Below are 20067 nucleotides of genomic sequence, written 5' to 3' on the forward strand. Positions count from 1 at the left end.
TAATCTAATGGCAATGTGAAATGGATTTCTATTGGGTTCCAATTCTGCTATGACTTGCTCGTCTTCAAGATCCTCCAGATGATCAGCTTTCTGAAAGGAGTGATTGGACTGTTTCCTATCCTTCAAAAGTTTCCAGTCATTGACACGAGATGAGATTCAGAACTACTCAGATCGCAGTCATTCGTTTAATCCCTAACTTTTGCCTGGATTGCCCTTTTCGGGTTTTCAATCCACCGGGATACCCATTTTTGCCTAAGTTACCTTTTCAGGTTTTCAACTTACCGGGTGTACAATCTTTTCACTTTTAATCCCTAATTTTTGCCCGAACCTTTTTCATTTTCTTAGTTCGCCGGGATGCCCATTTTTGCCTGGACTACTCTTTTTATTGTCCAGCGAGTCTATTTCATGCGAAGTATTTTTTAACTGCGTCTGAGTTCACCGGGGAAGTGAAGTTTTCACCATCCATCATTGCAAGCATTAAGGCCCCACCATCAAAAACCTTGGTGACAATAAACGGTCCATCATAGTTAGGAGTCCACTTGCCCCTGTGATCTGTCTGAGGAGGAATGATCCTTTTCAACACCAAATCTCCGACCTGGAAGCATCGAGGACGCACTTTCTGATCAAAGGCTCTCTTCATACGACTTTGATACAACTGCCCATGACAAATGGCTGTCATTCGCTTCTCTTCGATAAGACTCAACTCATTGAACCTTGTCCAAATCCATTCAGCTTCGTCTAACTTGACATCCAACAAGACTCTTAAAGAAGGAATCTCCACTTCAACAGGTAGGACTGCTTCCATACCATACACAAGGGAGTAAGGGGTTGCCCCGGTCGATGTACGTACTGAAGTACGGTACCCATGCAAGGCGAAGGGTAGCATCTCATGCCAATCTTTGTACGTAATAACCATCTTCTGCACAATCTTCTTTATGTTCTTATTTGCCGCTTCAACAACACCGTTCATCTTAGGGCGGTAAGGGGAAGAATTGTGATGCTGAATGTTGAAGTTCTGGCACAACTCCTTCATCATTTTGTTGTTGAGATTAGAACCATTATCAATAATGATTCTTTCGGGAATCCCATAGCGACAAATGATTTCATTCTTAATGAATCGGGCAACCACATGTCTGGTGACCTTCGCAAATGACGCTGCTTCGACCCACTTGGTGAAATAGTCGATGGCAACAAGGATGAAGCGATGCCCATTGGAAGCGTCGGCTCAATCTTTCCAATCATATCGATGCCCCACATAACGAAAGGCCACGACGAAGACATCACATTCAAAGGATTCGGCGGCACATGCACCTTATCAGCATAAATCTGGCATTTATGGCACTTCCGAGCATATTTGAAACAATCAGATTCCATGGTCATCCAGTAATAACCTGCTCTCAACAATATCTTAGCCATTGCATATCCGCCGGCATGAGTACCGAAGGAGCCTTCATGAACTTCCTGCATTAACATGTCTGCTTCGTGTCTATCCACGCATCTAAGCAGAACCATGTCGAAGTTCCTCTTATACAGCACATCGTCTTTGTTCAAGAAGAAACTGCCTGCCAATCTTCTCAAAGTCTTTCTCTCATTGTTGGATGCCCCTACAGGGTACTCTTGATTCTTCAGAAAGCACTTGATGTCGTGATACCAGGGCTTGTCATCAACTACCAGTTCAGCAGCAAACACATACGCGGCCCTATCAAGGCGCATCACGTCGATCTTGGGAGCATGGTTCCAACGGATCACCGTGATCATGGAGGATAGAGTAGCAAGAGCATCTGCCATCTGGTTCTCATCACGAGGTATATGGTACAGCTTTACTGTTGTGAAGAAAGTCAACAGTCTTCTCGTGTAATATCTGTAGGGGACCAGAGTAGGCTGGAGAGTGTTCCAATCACCATTCACTTGATTGATTACCAGAGCTGAATCTCCGAAGATGTCCAAAGTCTTGATTCTCAAATCAATGGCTTGCTTAATACCCAAGATACAGGCTTCATACTCAACTTCATTATTGGTGCACTCAAAAATCAGACGAGCGGTGAAAGGCATGTGGGCACCTTTCGGAGTTGTAATGACAGCACCAATTCCACTTCCTCGGGCGTTGACGGCCCCATCAAACATTAAAGTCCACTTTTCGTCTGGATCAGGTCCCTCTTCAACAACTGGCTCTTCACAGTCTTTCATCTTGAAGAACATGATGTCTTCATCTAGAAAATCAAACTTCATCGGCTCATAATCTTCAACCGGCTGTTGAGCAAGATAGTCTGACAGAATACTCCCCTTGATGGCTTTCTGGGAAGTATACTGGATGTCGTACTCTGTCAGTACCATTTGCCAACGAGCAACTCTTCCGGTGAGAGCTGGCTTCTCAAATATATACTTGACTGGATCCATTTTGGAGATCAGTAAGGTTGTGTGAGACAGCATGTATTGTCTCAATCGCTTAGCAGCCCATGCAAGTGCACAACATGTTTTTTCAAGCATTGAGTATCTCGACTCGCAAATATGTGAATTTCTTACTCAGGTAGTAGATGGCATGCTCTTTCCTACCTGTCTCATCGTGTTGACCAAGAACACAACCCATGGAATTGTCTAGTACTGTCAAATACATAATCAGCGGTCTCCCTAGGACCGAAGGCACAAGGATAGGAGGATTCTGCAAATACTCTTTTATCTTCTCGAACGCCCTTTGAGGATCATCATTCCACCTGATAGCCTGATCTTTTCTCAACAATTTGAATATTGGCTCACACGTGGCTGTTAGGTGAGAGATGAACCTTGCAATGTAGTTCAACCTCCCTAAGAAACCACAGACTTGTTTCTCTGTTCTTAGCTCAGGCATTTCTTGTATCGCTTTCACTTTGGCCGGATCCACCTCAATCCCTTTTCACTAACAATAAAACCCAGTAATTTTCCAGATCTCACCCCAAAAGTACACTTGTTCGGATTAAGCCTCAACTTGAATTTTCTCAAACGCTCAAACAATTTCTGCAGATTCACCAAATGTTCTTCTTCCGTCTGAGATTTGGCAATCATATCATCAACATAAACCTCGATTTCATGATGAATCATATCATGGAAAAGAGTCACCATCGCTCGTTGATATGTTGCCCCAGCATTTTTCAGACCAAACGGCATCACCATGTAGCAGAAGGTGCCCCATGGGGTTATGAATGTTATCTTCTCCCTGTCTTCTGGTGCCATCTTGATTTGATTATAGCCAGAAAAGTCATCCATGAAGGAGAATACCGAGAACTGAGCCGTGTTATCCACCAAAACGTCAATGTGAGGTAAGGGGAAATCATCTTTAGGACTAGCCATGTTCAGATCCTGGTAGTCAACACACATCCGTACCTTTCCATCCTTCTTAGGTATCGAAACAATATTTTCAACCCATGGCGGATAATTTGTGACTGCTAGAAACCCTGCATCCAACTGTTTTTGCACTTCTTCCTTTATCTTGACAGCCATCTCTGGTCTTGTTCTTCTGAGCTTCTGCTTGACCGGAGGACAACCTTCTTTGAGCGGCAAGCGATGTACCACGATGTCTGTGTCAAGCCCTGGCATGTCCTGATAAGACCAAGCGAAGATGTCAACATACTCTTGCAGCAATTCAATCAACCCCTTCTTCACATTGTCTTCCAAAGAAGCCCCTATCTTGATTTCTCTCTTGGCGTCCTCGATGCCGAGATTAATCACTTCAACAGACTCTTGATGCGGTTGAATGACCCTTTCCTCTTGTTTTAATAACCTGGTAAGTTCTTCAGGGAGTTCACAGTCTTCATCACCCTCTTCTTCAGCTTGAAAGATTGGATTTTCAAAGTCGAAGCGAGCCATAGCAGAACCGTTATCAATAGGATCCGATGATGTGCATCTGCATGAGTGATGGTATGTGCTTATGAGTGTGAAAAAAAAAGTGGAAACTAAACAAAACATTGCCATTTTTTTTTTGAAAAACTGCAAAAATAGAAAGACAAGGACCAAAATATTTGAATGCAAAAAGACGTCCTTTATTTATGATAAAAAATGCAAGTGTCACATAGATGAGCCCTACAATGAGTCATTACACCCTGGCGGAACGTAAGACTTGGATATGCATGAACAAATAAAGAAAATTACTCCTCCAGACAAGTGGCTTGGACAATCTCCTCAGAAGACCAATTGTTGAGAACTTCACCCGGGATCCTCGGACGCACCCAGTTATCGATGTCGCAATCACTATCCCCATCTTCATTATTGACCGCAGAGACTAATTTGACTTCTCCTTCAAGCATGTTAATGTTGGCTCCACCATGCTATGGCATGGGATTGTTGACGGCATTAGGAGCTGGTGCAAAGTTAATGGCCTTTGAATCAATGAGGTCCTGAACTACGTGCTTAAAAGCTTTGCAGTTCTCAATATTGTGGCCAGGTGCCCCAGAGTGGAAGCTACACCTAGCGTTGGCGTCATAACCCACCGGAAGCCTACCAACGGGAGGAGCCAGAGTGCGCAACTGCACAAGTTGTAGTTGTTGAAGACTAGAAAGCAACTGAGTGTACGACATTGGAAGAGTGTCGAAACGCCGGTCCATCGTCCTTGGCCTCGGTTGATAGGCGGGTCTGTTACCCGGTTGTTGTGGTTAGTACTGAGCTGGTTGACACTGTGGTTGTTGTTGTTGTAGTGGTGCTGTAGCTGGAATGGTCACAGCTGCAACATACGGTTGCTGATGATAGTTCTGAAAGTTATTCCTCCAGTTATCCATGTTCTGATAAGAAGATATGGCACTTGCATCCCCTTCTCTCCTCTTCTGTCCCTGAATGAACGGCTTTTTCACCCCTGATGAGGATCCATCTCTGCTTTGGGTCTTGTATGTCTTCAGGTAATTCTCCACCCTCTCTCCGGTAGAGACTACATCAGCAAAATTGGAGGCATTGCAACCCACCAGGCGCTCCAAATAAGGTCCTGGCAGAGTGTTCATGAACATGTTAGCCATTTCCTTCTCCAACATAGGAGGTTGAACACGGGAAGCTGTCTCCCTCCAGCGTTGAGTGTATTCCCTGAAGCACTCATTGCCTTTAAGAGACAGATTCTGAAGTTGAGTTCTGTCCGGAGCCATGTCTGCATTATACTGATACTGCTTCACGAAAGCCTCAGCCAAATCCCTCCAGCAACGGATGTGGGCTCTGTCCAGCCTCATATACCATTCCAGGGATGCCCCAGCTAGGCTGTCCTGGAAAAAGTACATAAGCAACTTTTCGTCATCGGAGTATGCAACCATTTTACGGAAATAGGCTTGCACATGGGTCTTCGGGCAAGAGTTGCCATTGTATTTGTCAAATATCGGGACCTTGAATTTCGGTGGCACTCTCACACCTGGGACCAGCCCCAAGTCAGCAACATCTATTCCCAGAGGATTCTGTCCTTCCACTGCCTTCAACCTCTCTTCCAATCTTCTAAACATGGGGTCCACACCATGACCCATACCAAACTCTTCCTGCGGCAGGGGGAACTGATCGTCCTGATCATCATGAACGGGCTGTTGACCGGAGGTGACATGTAGGATTGGGATAGGCCCCGGTCCATTGGGTCCATTAGCCTCTCCAGCTGGAGGATCAGTCACCGTCTCTGGTTGAGCAGGGGGATTCCTCTGTATCATCTGCCTGAGCTCTTGCTGTCCCTGAGCCACCCCTTGAACCACATCCATGAATTGATTCATGCGGATTTTCATCTCGGCGAACTCTGCCTGTAGGCTTTCCATTACTCTCTGTTGGTTTCTGCGGGTACCGTACCGGTGAATGCCTGTGTCAACTATCCTGCTGATGGAACACCAAACAAACTGAGAACACTGTGGCGGTACCTGTTATGCAAGACATGCTAATGAATATGTAAATGCAATGACATGTTTATCAATTCCAAAGGTATTCTACCCCCTTGATTCCAGTCTCTCAATAGATAAACGATGTAAAAAAAACTAAGCCGTTGATGAGAACCAAGAAAATTCCGACTAGAATCAAGTAGAAGATATAAACCCCACAAAAATGGATAAACATGTGTGAATGATTATGAATGCAAAATAATGTGATGCAAAATGATGTGAATGCAGTGCAGTGGCATGGGAATCAGGATCGCTGTATCTGCTTGAACATCTGTCAGGTTGCACTGTCTGGAGAGAAATTAAGAGCACACCAAACAAAGGTCATGGGATGGATCATGTTATCCTTAATATCAACCACCCATTTTGGTGGATTATGGTTTACACCTTATAAACACCCAAGTTTCATTGATATTAAGGATACCTGATCGGATCAACCATGAATCAAGGGTTTGTTGCAAGTCACGAGCATGGAGTTTAGGTTAAGAACCACCGAAAAGGAGTGTACTAAGGTTTAAACCTGCCAAACATGTTCTACAAAAGGTTCCCATAGTCATAATCCCATCTTTCAGATATTATTGGAGGAACGACTACTCGTATTCCAAAAATATTCTAAAGAGAGACTCTTATGAGTGTAGTATCGGGTAACAATCGTATCAAATCTTACACTTGAACGACTTTCGCACTACGTCGTACGAATAGGCCAAGATGGGTTTGGTAAACTAAGGTCCTCGGCTTCTAAGTTCTATATTGGAAAAAGTAATGTCTAACCACAACTTACTTGTGTGACATTATACAGTGTCGCCAGCTGTCGCAACCTGAAAAATACAGTGTGCAAAAAAACAACCGGCGAAAGAAAATGACAGAAGAGTCGCCACTGTGCGTTATTTATCCCAAAGGAGGGAAAGGAAACGCTCGAAGTAAACCTGAAAAGAGGAAAGGAAAAGACAAGGTCTCGCAACCAAATCTTGGGTTCGGGAGTCGGTTATGCGAAGGGAAGGTATTAGTACCCCTACGCATCCGTAGTACTCTACGGGATCCACTTTTGTAGTTCTTGTCTAAAGGGTGTGAGTTTATCTTGTGCTGTTTACTAAAAAAGGGTTAAATGAAAATGACTCGCGCGGATGTCGCATCCACTGCATACGAATCTCATCTGAATATGAGAATCAGAGTCTTCGTAGCTCGGTTGAACTATGGGTTGGGGGGATGTGTGCTCGCTAAGACACCGCGTCTTATGCCTACGTATCTCATCTGGAATGAGAATCAGAGCAAGCCGTAGTTCGGCTAACTACGGGGTAAAGGATTATGTTTTGGGGGCGGACGACGTTACTACGCAATCTACCGGATGCTCGACCTTTGGAGACTTACTCACCTGTAGTAGAAGGAGTAAACGTGTGTTTAGGAGAAGAAAAATCAATGAAGAGTTAGGGTTTGGGATGCTCATGCAAAAAGGCAGTCCTTGACGAAGGAACCGTGCTACCTGCGGGGATACGAACACATACAAAACAAACATGTATAAAGTAAATGTGCCAACAAGGCAATCAGAATAAATCTCCCAAATGGTATCCCACAAGCAAAGTGGAATATCCAGCGAGCTATCCCTGCAAAAGTCATGTGAGCCTTCACAAAAACTCAACAAAAGGGTTAGTGAAACACGATAAGGATTAGGAGAAACCATGCTATGACAAACGTAAGTCAGATTAGAGCAAAACAGTATGGTTTCTCATGGATAATAATATGGTTTCAGAAACCTCAAACCCTGTGGCATACACTTCAGAAATTAAACGATTAAGCATTCAAGGCATTATTTATACATTCATACATAATTATGAACCCGTGGGAAAAAACCTAATGAAATTCATCCATCATACCTCAAACATTCAGAGTATTCAACTTCAAAGCACAAAGGTAATGGGAATAAGGGCAAACCTGATTGGAGAGATCGGTTGAAATCAAATGGCACGGCTGGATTTGCAAACCAATGTTAGGGTTTTCTTGAGCTGAAAGTGTGTGAGTCAGAATGAACCTTTCAGAGTTGCCTGGAGGTTGCTCTGAACTCTATTAGCTCTTCTCTCACTATCTTTTTCCCCAGGATTCTTCTCTCACTATCTTTTTCCCAGACAGGGTAATAGGAATAGAATGCCTTTTGTTTCACTGAAACTCTGAATTTATAACCTGATTTTTGTGGACCTGTGGGCTCAAATGAGAGAGGTCAAAGTCCAAGATTTTTTCTTTTATTTATTTATTTATTTTATTTTATTTTGTTTTTCATTTTTTTATTTTTTTCGTTTTTTTTAAAACACGTGGGCTTCGCCTAGTGAGCATGACAGCTCATGAACAAACCTTTACTCCTTCATGATTAACATTTTGACTGACGAATAGACCCCTGTTGGAAGTAACTCAAGTCTTTCCCTTGTGTTGACTGATCATCTAAATAGAGCCCACAAAGTGTCCTGGATGATGTTCAAGCTTCTTGGATCCGATTCCGATTGCCATGATGAAATGCAAATGCTAAATGACCTAAAAAATGAATGCATGCATGAGGTGTAAAGCGTATGCTTCCAGGAAAAATGAAGGGTAAATTTTGGGGTATTACAGTAATCAATGGAGAAAATCATACAAAAATATTTCCCATTGCCATTTCAATTATTTTTCAATTTTTTGCAACGTCCTCATTAAGGGCGTTTGCATCCTTGTACTCACAATATGTACAAATTCTACATCAATAAAATACAGTTTATTCCATCAAACGTGTTTGTTCTATGGTTTGTATGCAAAATAACTGGCTTGTCTTACTCACATAATGCTCTAAAATTCCGGGGAATAATAAAAAGCTACATTAAAAGAGAAACTATTTGCATTACCGTTGAAATCCGATAAACCTGATAGGTGATTGGTGACCCAACAGTGGTGTTACTTGAATACCTGTGACATTCAATCGGCTGGGGCACCATGGGGACTCCAGCCTTTCAGTGTTCCTTAATATCAGGGGATTACGTGATGCCAGCCAATTCTTGATGACGAGTCAAAGTTCACACCACAATAAAGACTCATCCCTACATGCGACAAGCAAGAAAAAGCATGCATCATAAAAAGTAAGCATACATCATGCATTGCATAAAACATCTTCTCCACACTGGTAATAAACCCAATCACCTGGTCCGACAAATTTCGGGCACGTAGGTATTTAATCCTCTTCTACCTTGAATACTTGAAAAGCTTCCGCAATTCTTGTATTCAAGTCCAAGAAGATTAAATAGGGGCAGCTGTTGTACCCCTAAATTTGCCCTCCCCCTTTCTCATCTGTGCATCCAAACACTTGATCAGGAGATGAATTGCATACATTCATAACGCATCCACATGCATCATTCCTCATGGATTCAGAAGTAGCTTGGACCCATAAAGCTAGGGTTCACACAAATATCAAAGTCCAAAGGCATGGACTGATCACATCATCAGCATAAGGGATGTGAAACCCTAATGAAGCTTCAAAAGGTTTGATTTCAACAAAGGTGTGGCCAATCCTCTAGGGTCTTCAAAGCCCTAATTACTCAAGACATGGTCCCATGAAGCTTCCTTAGACCTTTTCTTGGTCTTCAAAACTCTGATGCAAGGTCACACACTAGAGGACTGGTGGTTGGAACCCATGGCTTAGTTCAAGAGACTTGCTTAAGGGGTAAGCCTCAATGAAACCCTAATCTGGGAAAGGGTGGATCAGATAAACTTGGTGGCCCAATGGTGCATCCATTCCCCCCATCAAATCTTCATCCTTACCAACATGCTTGGCCTAACCCTACCTTGATTCTATGAGCATAACTCTTGGCCTAAAGTCATGGCATTGTTCAGGTAATTGTCAATACACCTAGGGTCTTGGTCATCAAAACAACCATCCTTCTTGTGTCACAAGCCAACTGCCAATTATGCCATTTGATATCCCTTTCAAACCCTAATCCTATACCATCATTTCATGGCTTTGATAACATGTATTGCCAGTCAAGTTATGTTTTTTTAGTCAATCATTCAAGTTATGAAAAATCCTTTGTAAGAATCAGTTTCAAATCTTTTGTTAACATCATTTCAATCCATCCCACATTATTTCAAGACATCACATTTGAGTCTAGACAAAGGAAATACAAAAAATGCCATTTTGACCAATTGTTGACTTTGGTCAACAGTTGACTTTTTGGTCAACTTTGACCAAAGTCAACCCAAATTCCCTAAACCCAAATTTTCACCACAATCATCAATCATTTGTCCATTTACAAGAAAAATGCAAATAAAATTGAATTTTGACCAATTGTTGACTTTGGTCAACGGTTGACTTTTTGGTCAACTTTGACCAAAGTCAACCCCATGCCATTGGTCATCCCTAATCACTAAATGGCTAGCCCTAGCTCTCATTCCACTCTTCATTTCCATGTTCCCCATGATGAACCATGTGGACTTGTATATTTCCATGCTTGGTCATGTTGTGAAGACTTAGAGTCTTGCTTTGCCAATCCTATCATATTCACCCTACTGCACCAACTTGTTGCAAAACCTGCACAACCATGGTTATTGCTACATTAGACCCAAAGTAGAAGTGGAAATAAACAGGTCTCTAGCCAAATGAACCAGAATGCACATGAACATCACCCTTTTGTTATGTAAACTCATGCTACATCTTGCTAAGCAAGCCCATGGACCTGTATCAGCTACAACAACAACATGAATTGAACTTCAAGCAGGCACAAGGCAAGTTATGCATGAACTGAAGGCCCTTGAGTTTGGTCCATCCAACTGGTGCAAACCTGCATCTGCATTAGAACAGGTGCTGCATTCACCATGCTGCACCAAGCCAAGTGAATTGATAGCTTGAAAAGCCCTGCAGTACAACATACCAAATCCATCAGTTGCAGACCAACATGCTCATGCCTTAATGCTGCAGCAAATAAGCCTAAAAAGTTAAACACAGTGAACCAACCATCATTAGTTTAAGACTGTACTAACAGAGATGAAACATCCAACCATTAAGCATCATTTGTCAAGATCAAACAAACCTGTAAGGCATGTTGCAGACCAACAGAAGTCTTAAAATGGTGTAGCATAACCTTGTCCTTTAGGTTGGTAACAAGCATAACCACGAGCTTGGCATCAGAGGTGACATCCTGGTACAACAAGGGTCCACAGGTTGCAGAATGTTCTTCTTGGGATCACCATCAAACCACATCCCTGCATAGACTTAAAACAAATGAAGGTTGGCAATTGGAAGCAGTGCAAAATGGGATATGTTCACAACCAAACTCAGTGACACAAAACCTGGTCAAAGTAGCCTACAACATTCCACACTGCTGCAGATTGTCTAACATCATTCAATCTTCATGGCCAACTCAAGAGGTTTATGACAGCCTGGTTAGGGGACACAATGTAGTCCACCATCACCAGTTACTTGTAGTAATTTGCAGCACAAGGTGCATCAACTATGGTATCATGGATAATGGCAGCAGGAGCAGGTCAGCAACAAAATGTAGAAGTAGACCACACATCTTGGTTCAGGTCCTAACCAGTCTCAATCTAGCCTAACTTAAACCTACAACAAACTACAAAGTTAACAGCAGGCATAATATTCACAAATTGACTCCAATTTAAAACCAATAGCATGGAAAGCTAACCTTTAGTTCCAACCTTGACAACATCAGCAACATCAAGCCAATAGTGCACAATCACATGTCAAGCTCATGATGCAAGCATATGTCCATCACATAACCATGATAGCCACCTACCACTGACCTGTCATCATTCAAGGAACCTGCATCAAGCCAACATCTAACCTAACTAATATCATGCTCAGACCAACAGCAGATGCAAATGGCTTACCACATCCTCCAGCCAAAACCAAACATGTCCTGCAGTATGTGAGAGAAACTAACCCAATTATGCTGCATGAACCATGACCAAAGCCAAGCCTGTATTAACAGTTCAACAGTTATCATTCAAGACAGCATAATAGCATCACAAACTACCATACAAAACCAGCCAAAACCTGCTAAACCAGTCAACTGAACCTACACTTGAGCTTTTGCAGATAATGGAAAACAGGGATATGTGGTGACTAACATAGATAAAACCTGCAAAGCCAGGGTACAGTGAAATCGGGCATGGAATTGGCAAGGCTAAAGGACTCATAAGATTCAATACAGAAAGACTTGTCATGCTGAAGCATAACCATTAACCTACCAAATTGATGCAACATGTGTAAAGAGATTAACCAACCTGGTTATCTTGCAAGAAAGCCATGATTCCAAAACTAAGCTTTAGGCAAAGGAATTGGATCCCAGCAGTGGGATAAAACTTGTGAAGCACTGAACCAAGCCTATGTACCCAAAGTTGTCAACATCCACATATTAAGCTATTTAGCAATTCAAATGAAAGTGAAGCCAATTAATCATAACCCACAGCAGGGATAGCAGGTCACTAAAAGCAGTTCAACATGAATGTAATCTCATCCTAACCTGCACTTGCTACATCTTGCCTAAACCAATAACAGGTCACACACAAAGCTCAAGCTCAAGTTTATTTAAATGTGACCTGTTCAACTAGTTGCTCAAGCTCTTTTAGTTCATTTCCATTTAAACACTAACCTACACATCCAGTCAAAGGTCATATCATTATGGAGCCAATTTAACTAACTGAGTTGGTTCTAACTAACTTAGTTGCACAATTAACTCAGTGAGTTGAATCCAACTAACTCCTAACCTGAACATAACTAAATCCAATCCTAACTCCAAGCCTAATTCAATCCAAGCCTAAAGCCTATTTAATCACCTTCATCGCCATCATTTGAGGACCCTTGGAAATCATTACACTCATATTCCAATCATTGGCGAATCCTCTTCCTCACCCTCACTACATGCACTCTCTACAAAAAGTTGAAGCTCACCATTAGAGCTTCAAATTTTTTGTGCTTAAAACCCCTCAAGATCTCGCTCAATCCAGAAGAAGAGAAGAGAACGAATCATGATCAAGAACTCACCTGTGAAATTTTCCGGTCATCTTCTCCGGTAAGTCCATTGCCATGCTGCGATGTTTTCTTGTTTTGAATATGCTAAGCGGTAGTATTTAGGCTGGGAAATCGAACCCCCATGGTAGTGAGGGCCAATTCTTGCTGGTTTCCATTTAATTTGAGTTTAGAATCCTAGGGTTCCTCCCAAAACCCTTTCAATTCGGTTGATCTAGGAACCAATCCCTCAAATGGATTCCGTTTTCGTCATCAGCGCGTATTTGCGCATAAATTGATGTTTAGGAGTTAGGTTTTAGCCGCCATCGCCGCCGGTGACGGTCACCGGCGCGGTGGCTCGCGGCCAAGGGAGATGAGATTGAGGGAGGGGGAGTGAGCGCGCAACAAGCTTTTTCAAATTTGTTGACTTGAATAAGTCAACAGAGTGGGGTGTTGGGCTCAGCACACTTCAAGCCCATTGATTTGTTAATCACATCCCAATATTCCACGTGCACCCTTTTTTTTCGTTTACAAAGTAATTGGGATGGACCATAATAAGCCCATTAACCTTTTACTGATTCACCTAGTGGATTCAACGTGCACCCCCTATCTGGAATGAATTTTGAGATGCTTTGGGCTCAGAAGCCCATTTCTTTTTTTTACCACGTGCACCCCCCTGTTGGAGTTTTTTTTGTTTGACCAAATAAAAACACAGTGGGCCCAATTGACAGCCCAGTAGCCTGAATCTTTTTTCCAACCCCATTTAGCCAGTGCACCCCAGGTTCATTTTATTTGTTTTCTTGATTTTTCTTAATTGTTTTTTTTGCTAATTGTTCTAGTTAGAAATTAGGATTTAATTAGGTTTATTAATTCATGATTAATATGGCAAGTTTTAGACTACTAATTAGAATATTAGGTTAACTAGATTAATGGATTAGAAATGATATGATTAGTGTTAGGAAATAATTAGGGCATTAATTGATTTTTTAGAACTTTAGATTTGATTAAAAATTAACTAGGAATTTAAAGTTTGGCTTAGAATTTGATTGAATTTAGGATATTGAAATTTTAATTAGAATTTTAATTAGATTTAATTCACATCTTTAAAATTCTCATTAGAATTAAATAGGACTTTTAAAAGAAGTTTAATTAGGTTTTTAGTTTAGGCTTGAGTAAATTTAGAGTTTGACATTTCTTAAGGTCAATTTTCCATATTATGTTAGAATCAATTCTAGGTCATGAGTAAATTCGGACATTGTCATACCCCGATTTTGGTCCTGAATTTTTTTCATTTTTTCTTTTTTATTTGGTACTTGGCCTAAAGTTCATTTGCATACATTCATGACCAAAGGCAACCATCCATTGCCAAATCCATATTTTTTTTGATAAATATTGGTCATTATCTAGTTTTTTTGATCATGGTGTTTTTTTTAATTATAAAATGGATTCTAACTATTTGAGTTTTTAATTTTCAATTGGATTTTAATTTCAAATTAAGTCTAATTCCAAATTTCAATTTAATCTTAATTGTGTTTTTACTAATGATTCAAACTCTAATTGATTTTTAATTTCCAAATAAAATGTTAGAATTTGACATCAAAGTAGTTTTAACAATTTATAGATTAATTTGATTTTAATTGGTTTTTATTGGTTTTTTGATTCTTAATTGACATTTAGATTAGTTTTGGATTATTCCTAAAAATACATATCCATTTTATAACCAAACATGATCCATGTTCCATCCATAGTTCATTTCAAATCAAAATAGTACATACACTCATTTCATAACATCCAATAATATTTGACTTTCAAACATTTCCAAACTCATTTTCATACATACATTTTCATGGCCAATTACATTCAATTACCGTTACATACATCCATTTTCAATCCACATCACAACAAAGACTACGATAATTACATGTCTAAGCAAACTCTTCCAAGCAATCCATTCTACACTAATTTAAGCATCAATCCAATTCCATAAGGCAAGTTGCTTCCGATTGCAATGTCATGTTGCAAGCCCTTTGTTCCAATGACGAAGCGCTTCAGCACTGGTTGCACATAAATGCTGCAACACCATTAGGCGAGCCATGGCCATGCTACATGAAGCTCAAATCCAGAACACTGGTTGCACAAGTCCACATTAATGCCATGCTGCAAGAAACATTCCTGTAACCAAAATCAGTTGATTAGAAATCAAGTTTCCTACATTAATGTAAAACCATTGGCATGCTGCAACCGTAACCAGTAAACTTAACCTGCATTTGATACTAATCAACGGTTGAATCTCGCCTGCGGAGTCACTTTCATCCTGTCATGAAATGTTGAAAAATATTGCAACACCTTATGCAACATGCGTATAAGCCGCAGTGAGTCACCGTCATCCATTACAGGAAGGTTTGGTTGCTTCGATAAGTCGTGCATCTTGATCCTGCAGTAGCTATGATCCTGTCATGGAATGTGCCTGAAACTGTCAAGCATGAAAATCATTAGCCATGTAACATAACCAAAATGCATTTTGTGAGCCAACGTCATCATGACAATCATGTAAGTAAACAAGATTTATGCAAACATGGTTTATGCACCCAAACATTTCAGTAACTTGAACATCAGGCCATGTAGCATAAAAAAAATAGAAATGGAATTGAGTAGTTGAACTATTCTGTACAAGCACAACACGGCTGCAGCAGGCAGTAAGCCAACAATAGGCAGCATCAAACATACATCTTGCAATCCCATTCAGTTTTCAGCAGCACACATTAACAAACCAGGCACGAATTGTAGCGGAAACAATAGAAAGCAAGAAGAACAAAATGAGAGCCACATAGAAAACCAAGGCTACTCGGAAAGTGCCGAAGCAATCCGCAAGTGCATCAAGTAAAAATTTGAAGGCGAAGTCTTTTTCCATACCTGATAAGTCTTGTCTTGGTGAAACAAAGAAGGATCAGTTTGCAGAAGGAGAACTGCTAGCGGTCCGTATGACTGCTGGACAAGAGAATGATCGCCCAAATAGAAGACTTACAGACTTTATCCTTCATGATGAAAATGGTGCAGCACAGGCACTTGAGATGCTTTAAATCAAGGATTTATTCATCACTGGACTTATATTGCCACTAGAAGGAAATGCTGACAAGAAAAAGAGTAAAGTGTTAAATGTCGTGGTTTTGGGCGAATTGAGTCATGGGACATGTTTGGAATTCATTATTTCTCAGGGTGATTTTATTTATAAGCACTTCATTGGTTTAGACACGATGTTGAAGGCAAATGACAAGGGGTTTGAAGATATACCTGCTTTGATTGCTCTTAGAGACGAGAGCAAGAAACAAGCACACTTTGCAAACACACAAGTGAGGCCATCAAATGCGACTTTAAGGATGCTTCACCTAAGACCACACTGACTCAGGAATCTACACAAAAACAGTCTTTTAATTATCCAACAGGAGTTTGCAGAATGCTTCAAGGAGGCTAATATGCGAATATGTCCTGTGACAACCTGTGACCTGCACAAGAACACACCAAGACAGAACAAACTTGCAATCTTGAGTCAAGTCAAAACATGAAGCAACCTGCAGCAATTGCAATCCTCCATGAGCCTAATCCATAAGCATTCCAATTCGTCACCATGCCAAATGGACCTGCAATGTCGTCATGATACTACAAACATCAATGCACACCATGAGTAAACCAAAACATAAAAAGGGGTTTGTAGAGATACTCTTTTGAACTCCATATACCAATTCGAAACCCTAAAGATGTGATATAAAAAGGAGAAGGAAGAGAATCAGAAAAAAATTGGGAGGCGGACAAAACACCACAAAAACCCTAATCCCAAAATCAAAGCAAAATCAGTATTTGAAGAGGCGAAGGGAGAAGATTCAATCATTACCTGAGCCGTCGTCGTCGCCGAAGGTGAGCTTTTACTTGAGTCTCTTTGGAAACCATAAATTTGTGCATTTCTTGGAGAGAGGACGAGCGATTGCGAGAGAGAACTTGAGAGGTGATGAGCGATTGAGAGTGAATAGTGAAGTTTGAGAGAGAGGCGAGTTGGAGAGCGGTCGAGAGTGGTGAGAAGAAGAGAGCGTTCGAGTGAGATGGAGAGAGCTCAAAGACGATGAATGGTTTCTGTTCCCATTTTTTTTTCTTTTTATTTGTTTCTTTATATTTGTTAATAAAATAAACATTGAAACCTTTAAAACTTTTACGTTTAATCTTCCCATGCTTAGATAATGGTGTTTTTAGTTAATACTGTACATTAACATATCATTTTTGGTATTCCCAACCCATTAACCTCTAGAACCCAACAGCCAGGCGGCTGGTTTTTTTTGGGTAATCCAACAAATCTTTTTTTTATTATTATTTTAGTTTTTATTTTTTTTTATTTTTTTTGTTCCAATCTTTTCTGACTTATATACCCAAGTGGTTATTGTAAATAATAACTAACCATGAGTGGCCTAGTGGAGAGAGGGTAGTTTCATGGTCTTTAGTGGAGCGGGTTCAATACTTGGGGATAGCCAATTTTTGTGTTTATATTTGTTATGTTTATTATTTTATTTAATTTCTTTTTCTATATAGTACCTTGCTATTTATTTTAATTATAGGTTATTAATACCCATTTCCATACCCTTGTAAGTCGATTGCTTTTTAAGCATCGCCATCAACCTCACATAGCTTACTCTTGGGCTTTCTTACAATGAGTCAGTTCTCTTGCACTTACACTCATACATTGCATTATATGTTGTTTGGGCCCGATTTAATTATTTCATGATTTTGAATCCCCATTTGACAAAATGTACCCCACTCCCCCGATGTGTAATAATTTTGTACTGTTTTATTTCTTTATTTGTTTGACTGTTTAGTTAGATACTAACACAAGAATAAAATCAACCATTTCCAAAAGATCAAAAACAATGACTCGATCCAACGTCGAGTACTTTCTCAATAAACAAATCAATTCATTTCTCCCTCCTATTCTATTCCATTTCTTTCAAACTTTCATCAAACGCTTGATTCAACGTCAAACCAGTTTTCTTAATAAAAACTCAAAAAATATTAATTCATAGTTAAGACCTTTTTCAATAAAGGTGGAAATGGAACATGCTGTATACCGTGCACTCCTGAGATTAAGATTCGAGACGTATGCCTCGCCTATCTTGGCTCTCGCCATCGTCTAAAATTGTCAATGTGGTGTCTTCAAACTCTTTCTCAATCAAATTCAAAACACCTAATCTTTATTAAACATTTTTGCAAATAAGATGGAAATGGAACGTGGTGTATACCACGCACTCCTGAGACTAGGATTCGAGATGTATATCTCGCTCATCCAAGTTCTCGCCATCACTCAAAATACATCCAACCAATCAAACCCTTTTCTCGCCGCCGTGCGATTAATCAAAAACCTTTTTCATAAATGAAAGATATATTGTCTTAAGGTGATGCAAAACAATGTTTCGCCACGATTGTTGAGTAGAGATAGATGACGCTTTTCCGAATGTAGATTTATAAAATCCGTTCGATGTGTGGTATGCATCCACTCCTCATCTGTTTTGGGTAAAACGATGTTTTCGTCGATTAATACAATATAGCTTTCGCTAAAATCGACCAACAAACAAACATTTTTCTACCCAGAACTACGTAAGCCTTGATTTCTCTTTTGAGATACGTAGGAGCAGGATACGTAAATCTTGTCAGGCCCACTAATAAAAAACTTAGGTTTAGTCCTTCGTCAAAAAAAATCCAAAAACATTCTCTTCTCATCCTTTCTTTCTTTCCCACCTAATAATTCGAAAAGCCTAATATTTCAACTAAGTCTAACGCACACAACTAACCTAATGGTTCCCGTTGAGTACAACGGACGTGAGGGGTGCTAATACCTTCCCCTCGCGTAATCGACTCCCGAACCCTGATATTGGTTGCGATGACCATATCTTATCCTTTCTTTTAGGGGTTTTATCGATATTTTCCCTTTCCCATTTTGGGAATAAATAAAGTTCGGTGGCGACTCTATTCAGTCCATCATTGCGAGCGTGCGATCGCGCTTCGCTTTGAAGTCGTATCCCCATTTTTCGAGGTGCGACAGGTGGCGACTCTGCTGGGGACTTTTTCCTAAGTGAGTCAAGCCTAGTTAGGACGTTTGTGTGCCTTTGTTTGTTTAATTTTGTGGCTTTTCCCTTATTTGTTGCTTTTTAATATCTTTATTGTTATATTGATATTTGTTGTATATTGGTTCCACCGTGTTGGGTACTTGGATTTTGATTGCAAACCATGTGGTAAAGACTCTACACCCGAGTCTAGAGTGAAAAGAAAACATAAGATAGGACGATGGTTGAGTAGTACGGACTCCCGAGGTGGATACTTCGTACGAGTCGGTACGAGAACCTCACTTAGAGTAGATTCTTTTACAAATATTGTCGCCCGAGGTGTATACCTCGTAAGCTTCGATGTTTCAAAGGGGTCCATGACTCTAAGAACCTTTTAGAACATTGAAACTTTGGCCAACTAGAAATGATGGTTGCGTAGTATGGATTCCCGAGGTGAATACTTCGTAAGAATCGATACGAGAACCTCGCTCAGAATAGATTCCCTAGATGGAGTTGATGACCGGAAAGTATTTTCCGTAAGCGTCAAACAGTCTTTTGAATCCATGACCCTGAGTACCCTGTCTAGAACCCAGTCGATGGTTGCGTAGTACGGACTCCCGAGGTGAATACTTCGTAAGAGTCGGTACGAGAACCTCACCCAGAATAGATTCCCTTGATGGAGTTGACGACCGGAAAGTATTTCCCGTAAGCGTCAAACATTCTTGTGAATCAATGACTCTGGGGATCCTTTGTAACAAAGCCCTAGATCATACCCGGTGAGAACCCCGTTTTGGAAAGCAATCAAATTTATCCATACCTCAGACCTTTGAACCCGTACCAAAAAAAAAGAAAAAACATTCCATCCGTTCATTGCATACGCATAAAAAGCAAAACTCTTAGTTTGTTTCGCATTATTTCAGGAATCCAAGACTTGTTAGCAAGATGAATCCTGAGAGAAGAGGCACTTCTCAGTTCAAATACAAGAACGCAGACCTTACCAGCCTGCAGAAGTTGAGTGCCAAAATAACACCAATCAAACTCAACAGCTTTGTACAAAACTATGGAAGAATTCTGGACATCCTAAATGAGAAGATGGACATGATGACCGCAGTGACTATTGCTCAGTTCTATGATCCACCTCTACGTTGTTTCACGT

At 40.7% G+C, this 20067-nt stretch overlaps 1 long non-coding RNA gene across 1 annotated transcript; it reads right to left on the bottom strand.

The window, feature by feature from the left end:
* Positions 1-15172: 15172 nt before the first annotated feature.
* On the bottom strand, positions 15173-16501 carry LOC127135525 (uncharacterized). Its single transcript, XR_007808598.1, has 3 exons — positions 16123-16501; positions 15745-15960; positions 15173-15304 (listed from the first exon to the last, which is right to left on the bottom strand). It is a non-coding gene; the product is annotated as an uncharacterized LOC127135525 (long non-coding RNA).
* Positions 16502-20067: the final 3566 nt, after the last annotated feature.

This window comes from Lathyrus oleraceus, chromosome 4, assembly GCF_024323335.1.
Source record: "Lathyrus oleraceus cultivar Zhongwan6 chromosome 4, CAAS_Psat_ZW6_1.0, whole genome shotgun sequence".
Lineage (NCBI taxonomy): Eukaryota > Viridiplantae > Streptophyta > Magnoliopsida > Fabales > Fabaceae > Lathyrus > Lathyrus oleraceus.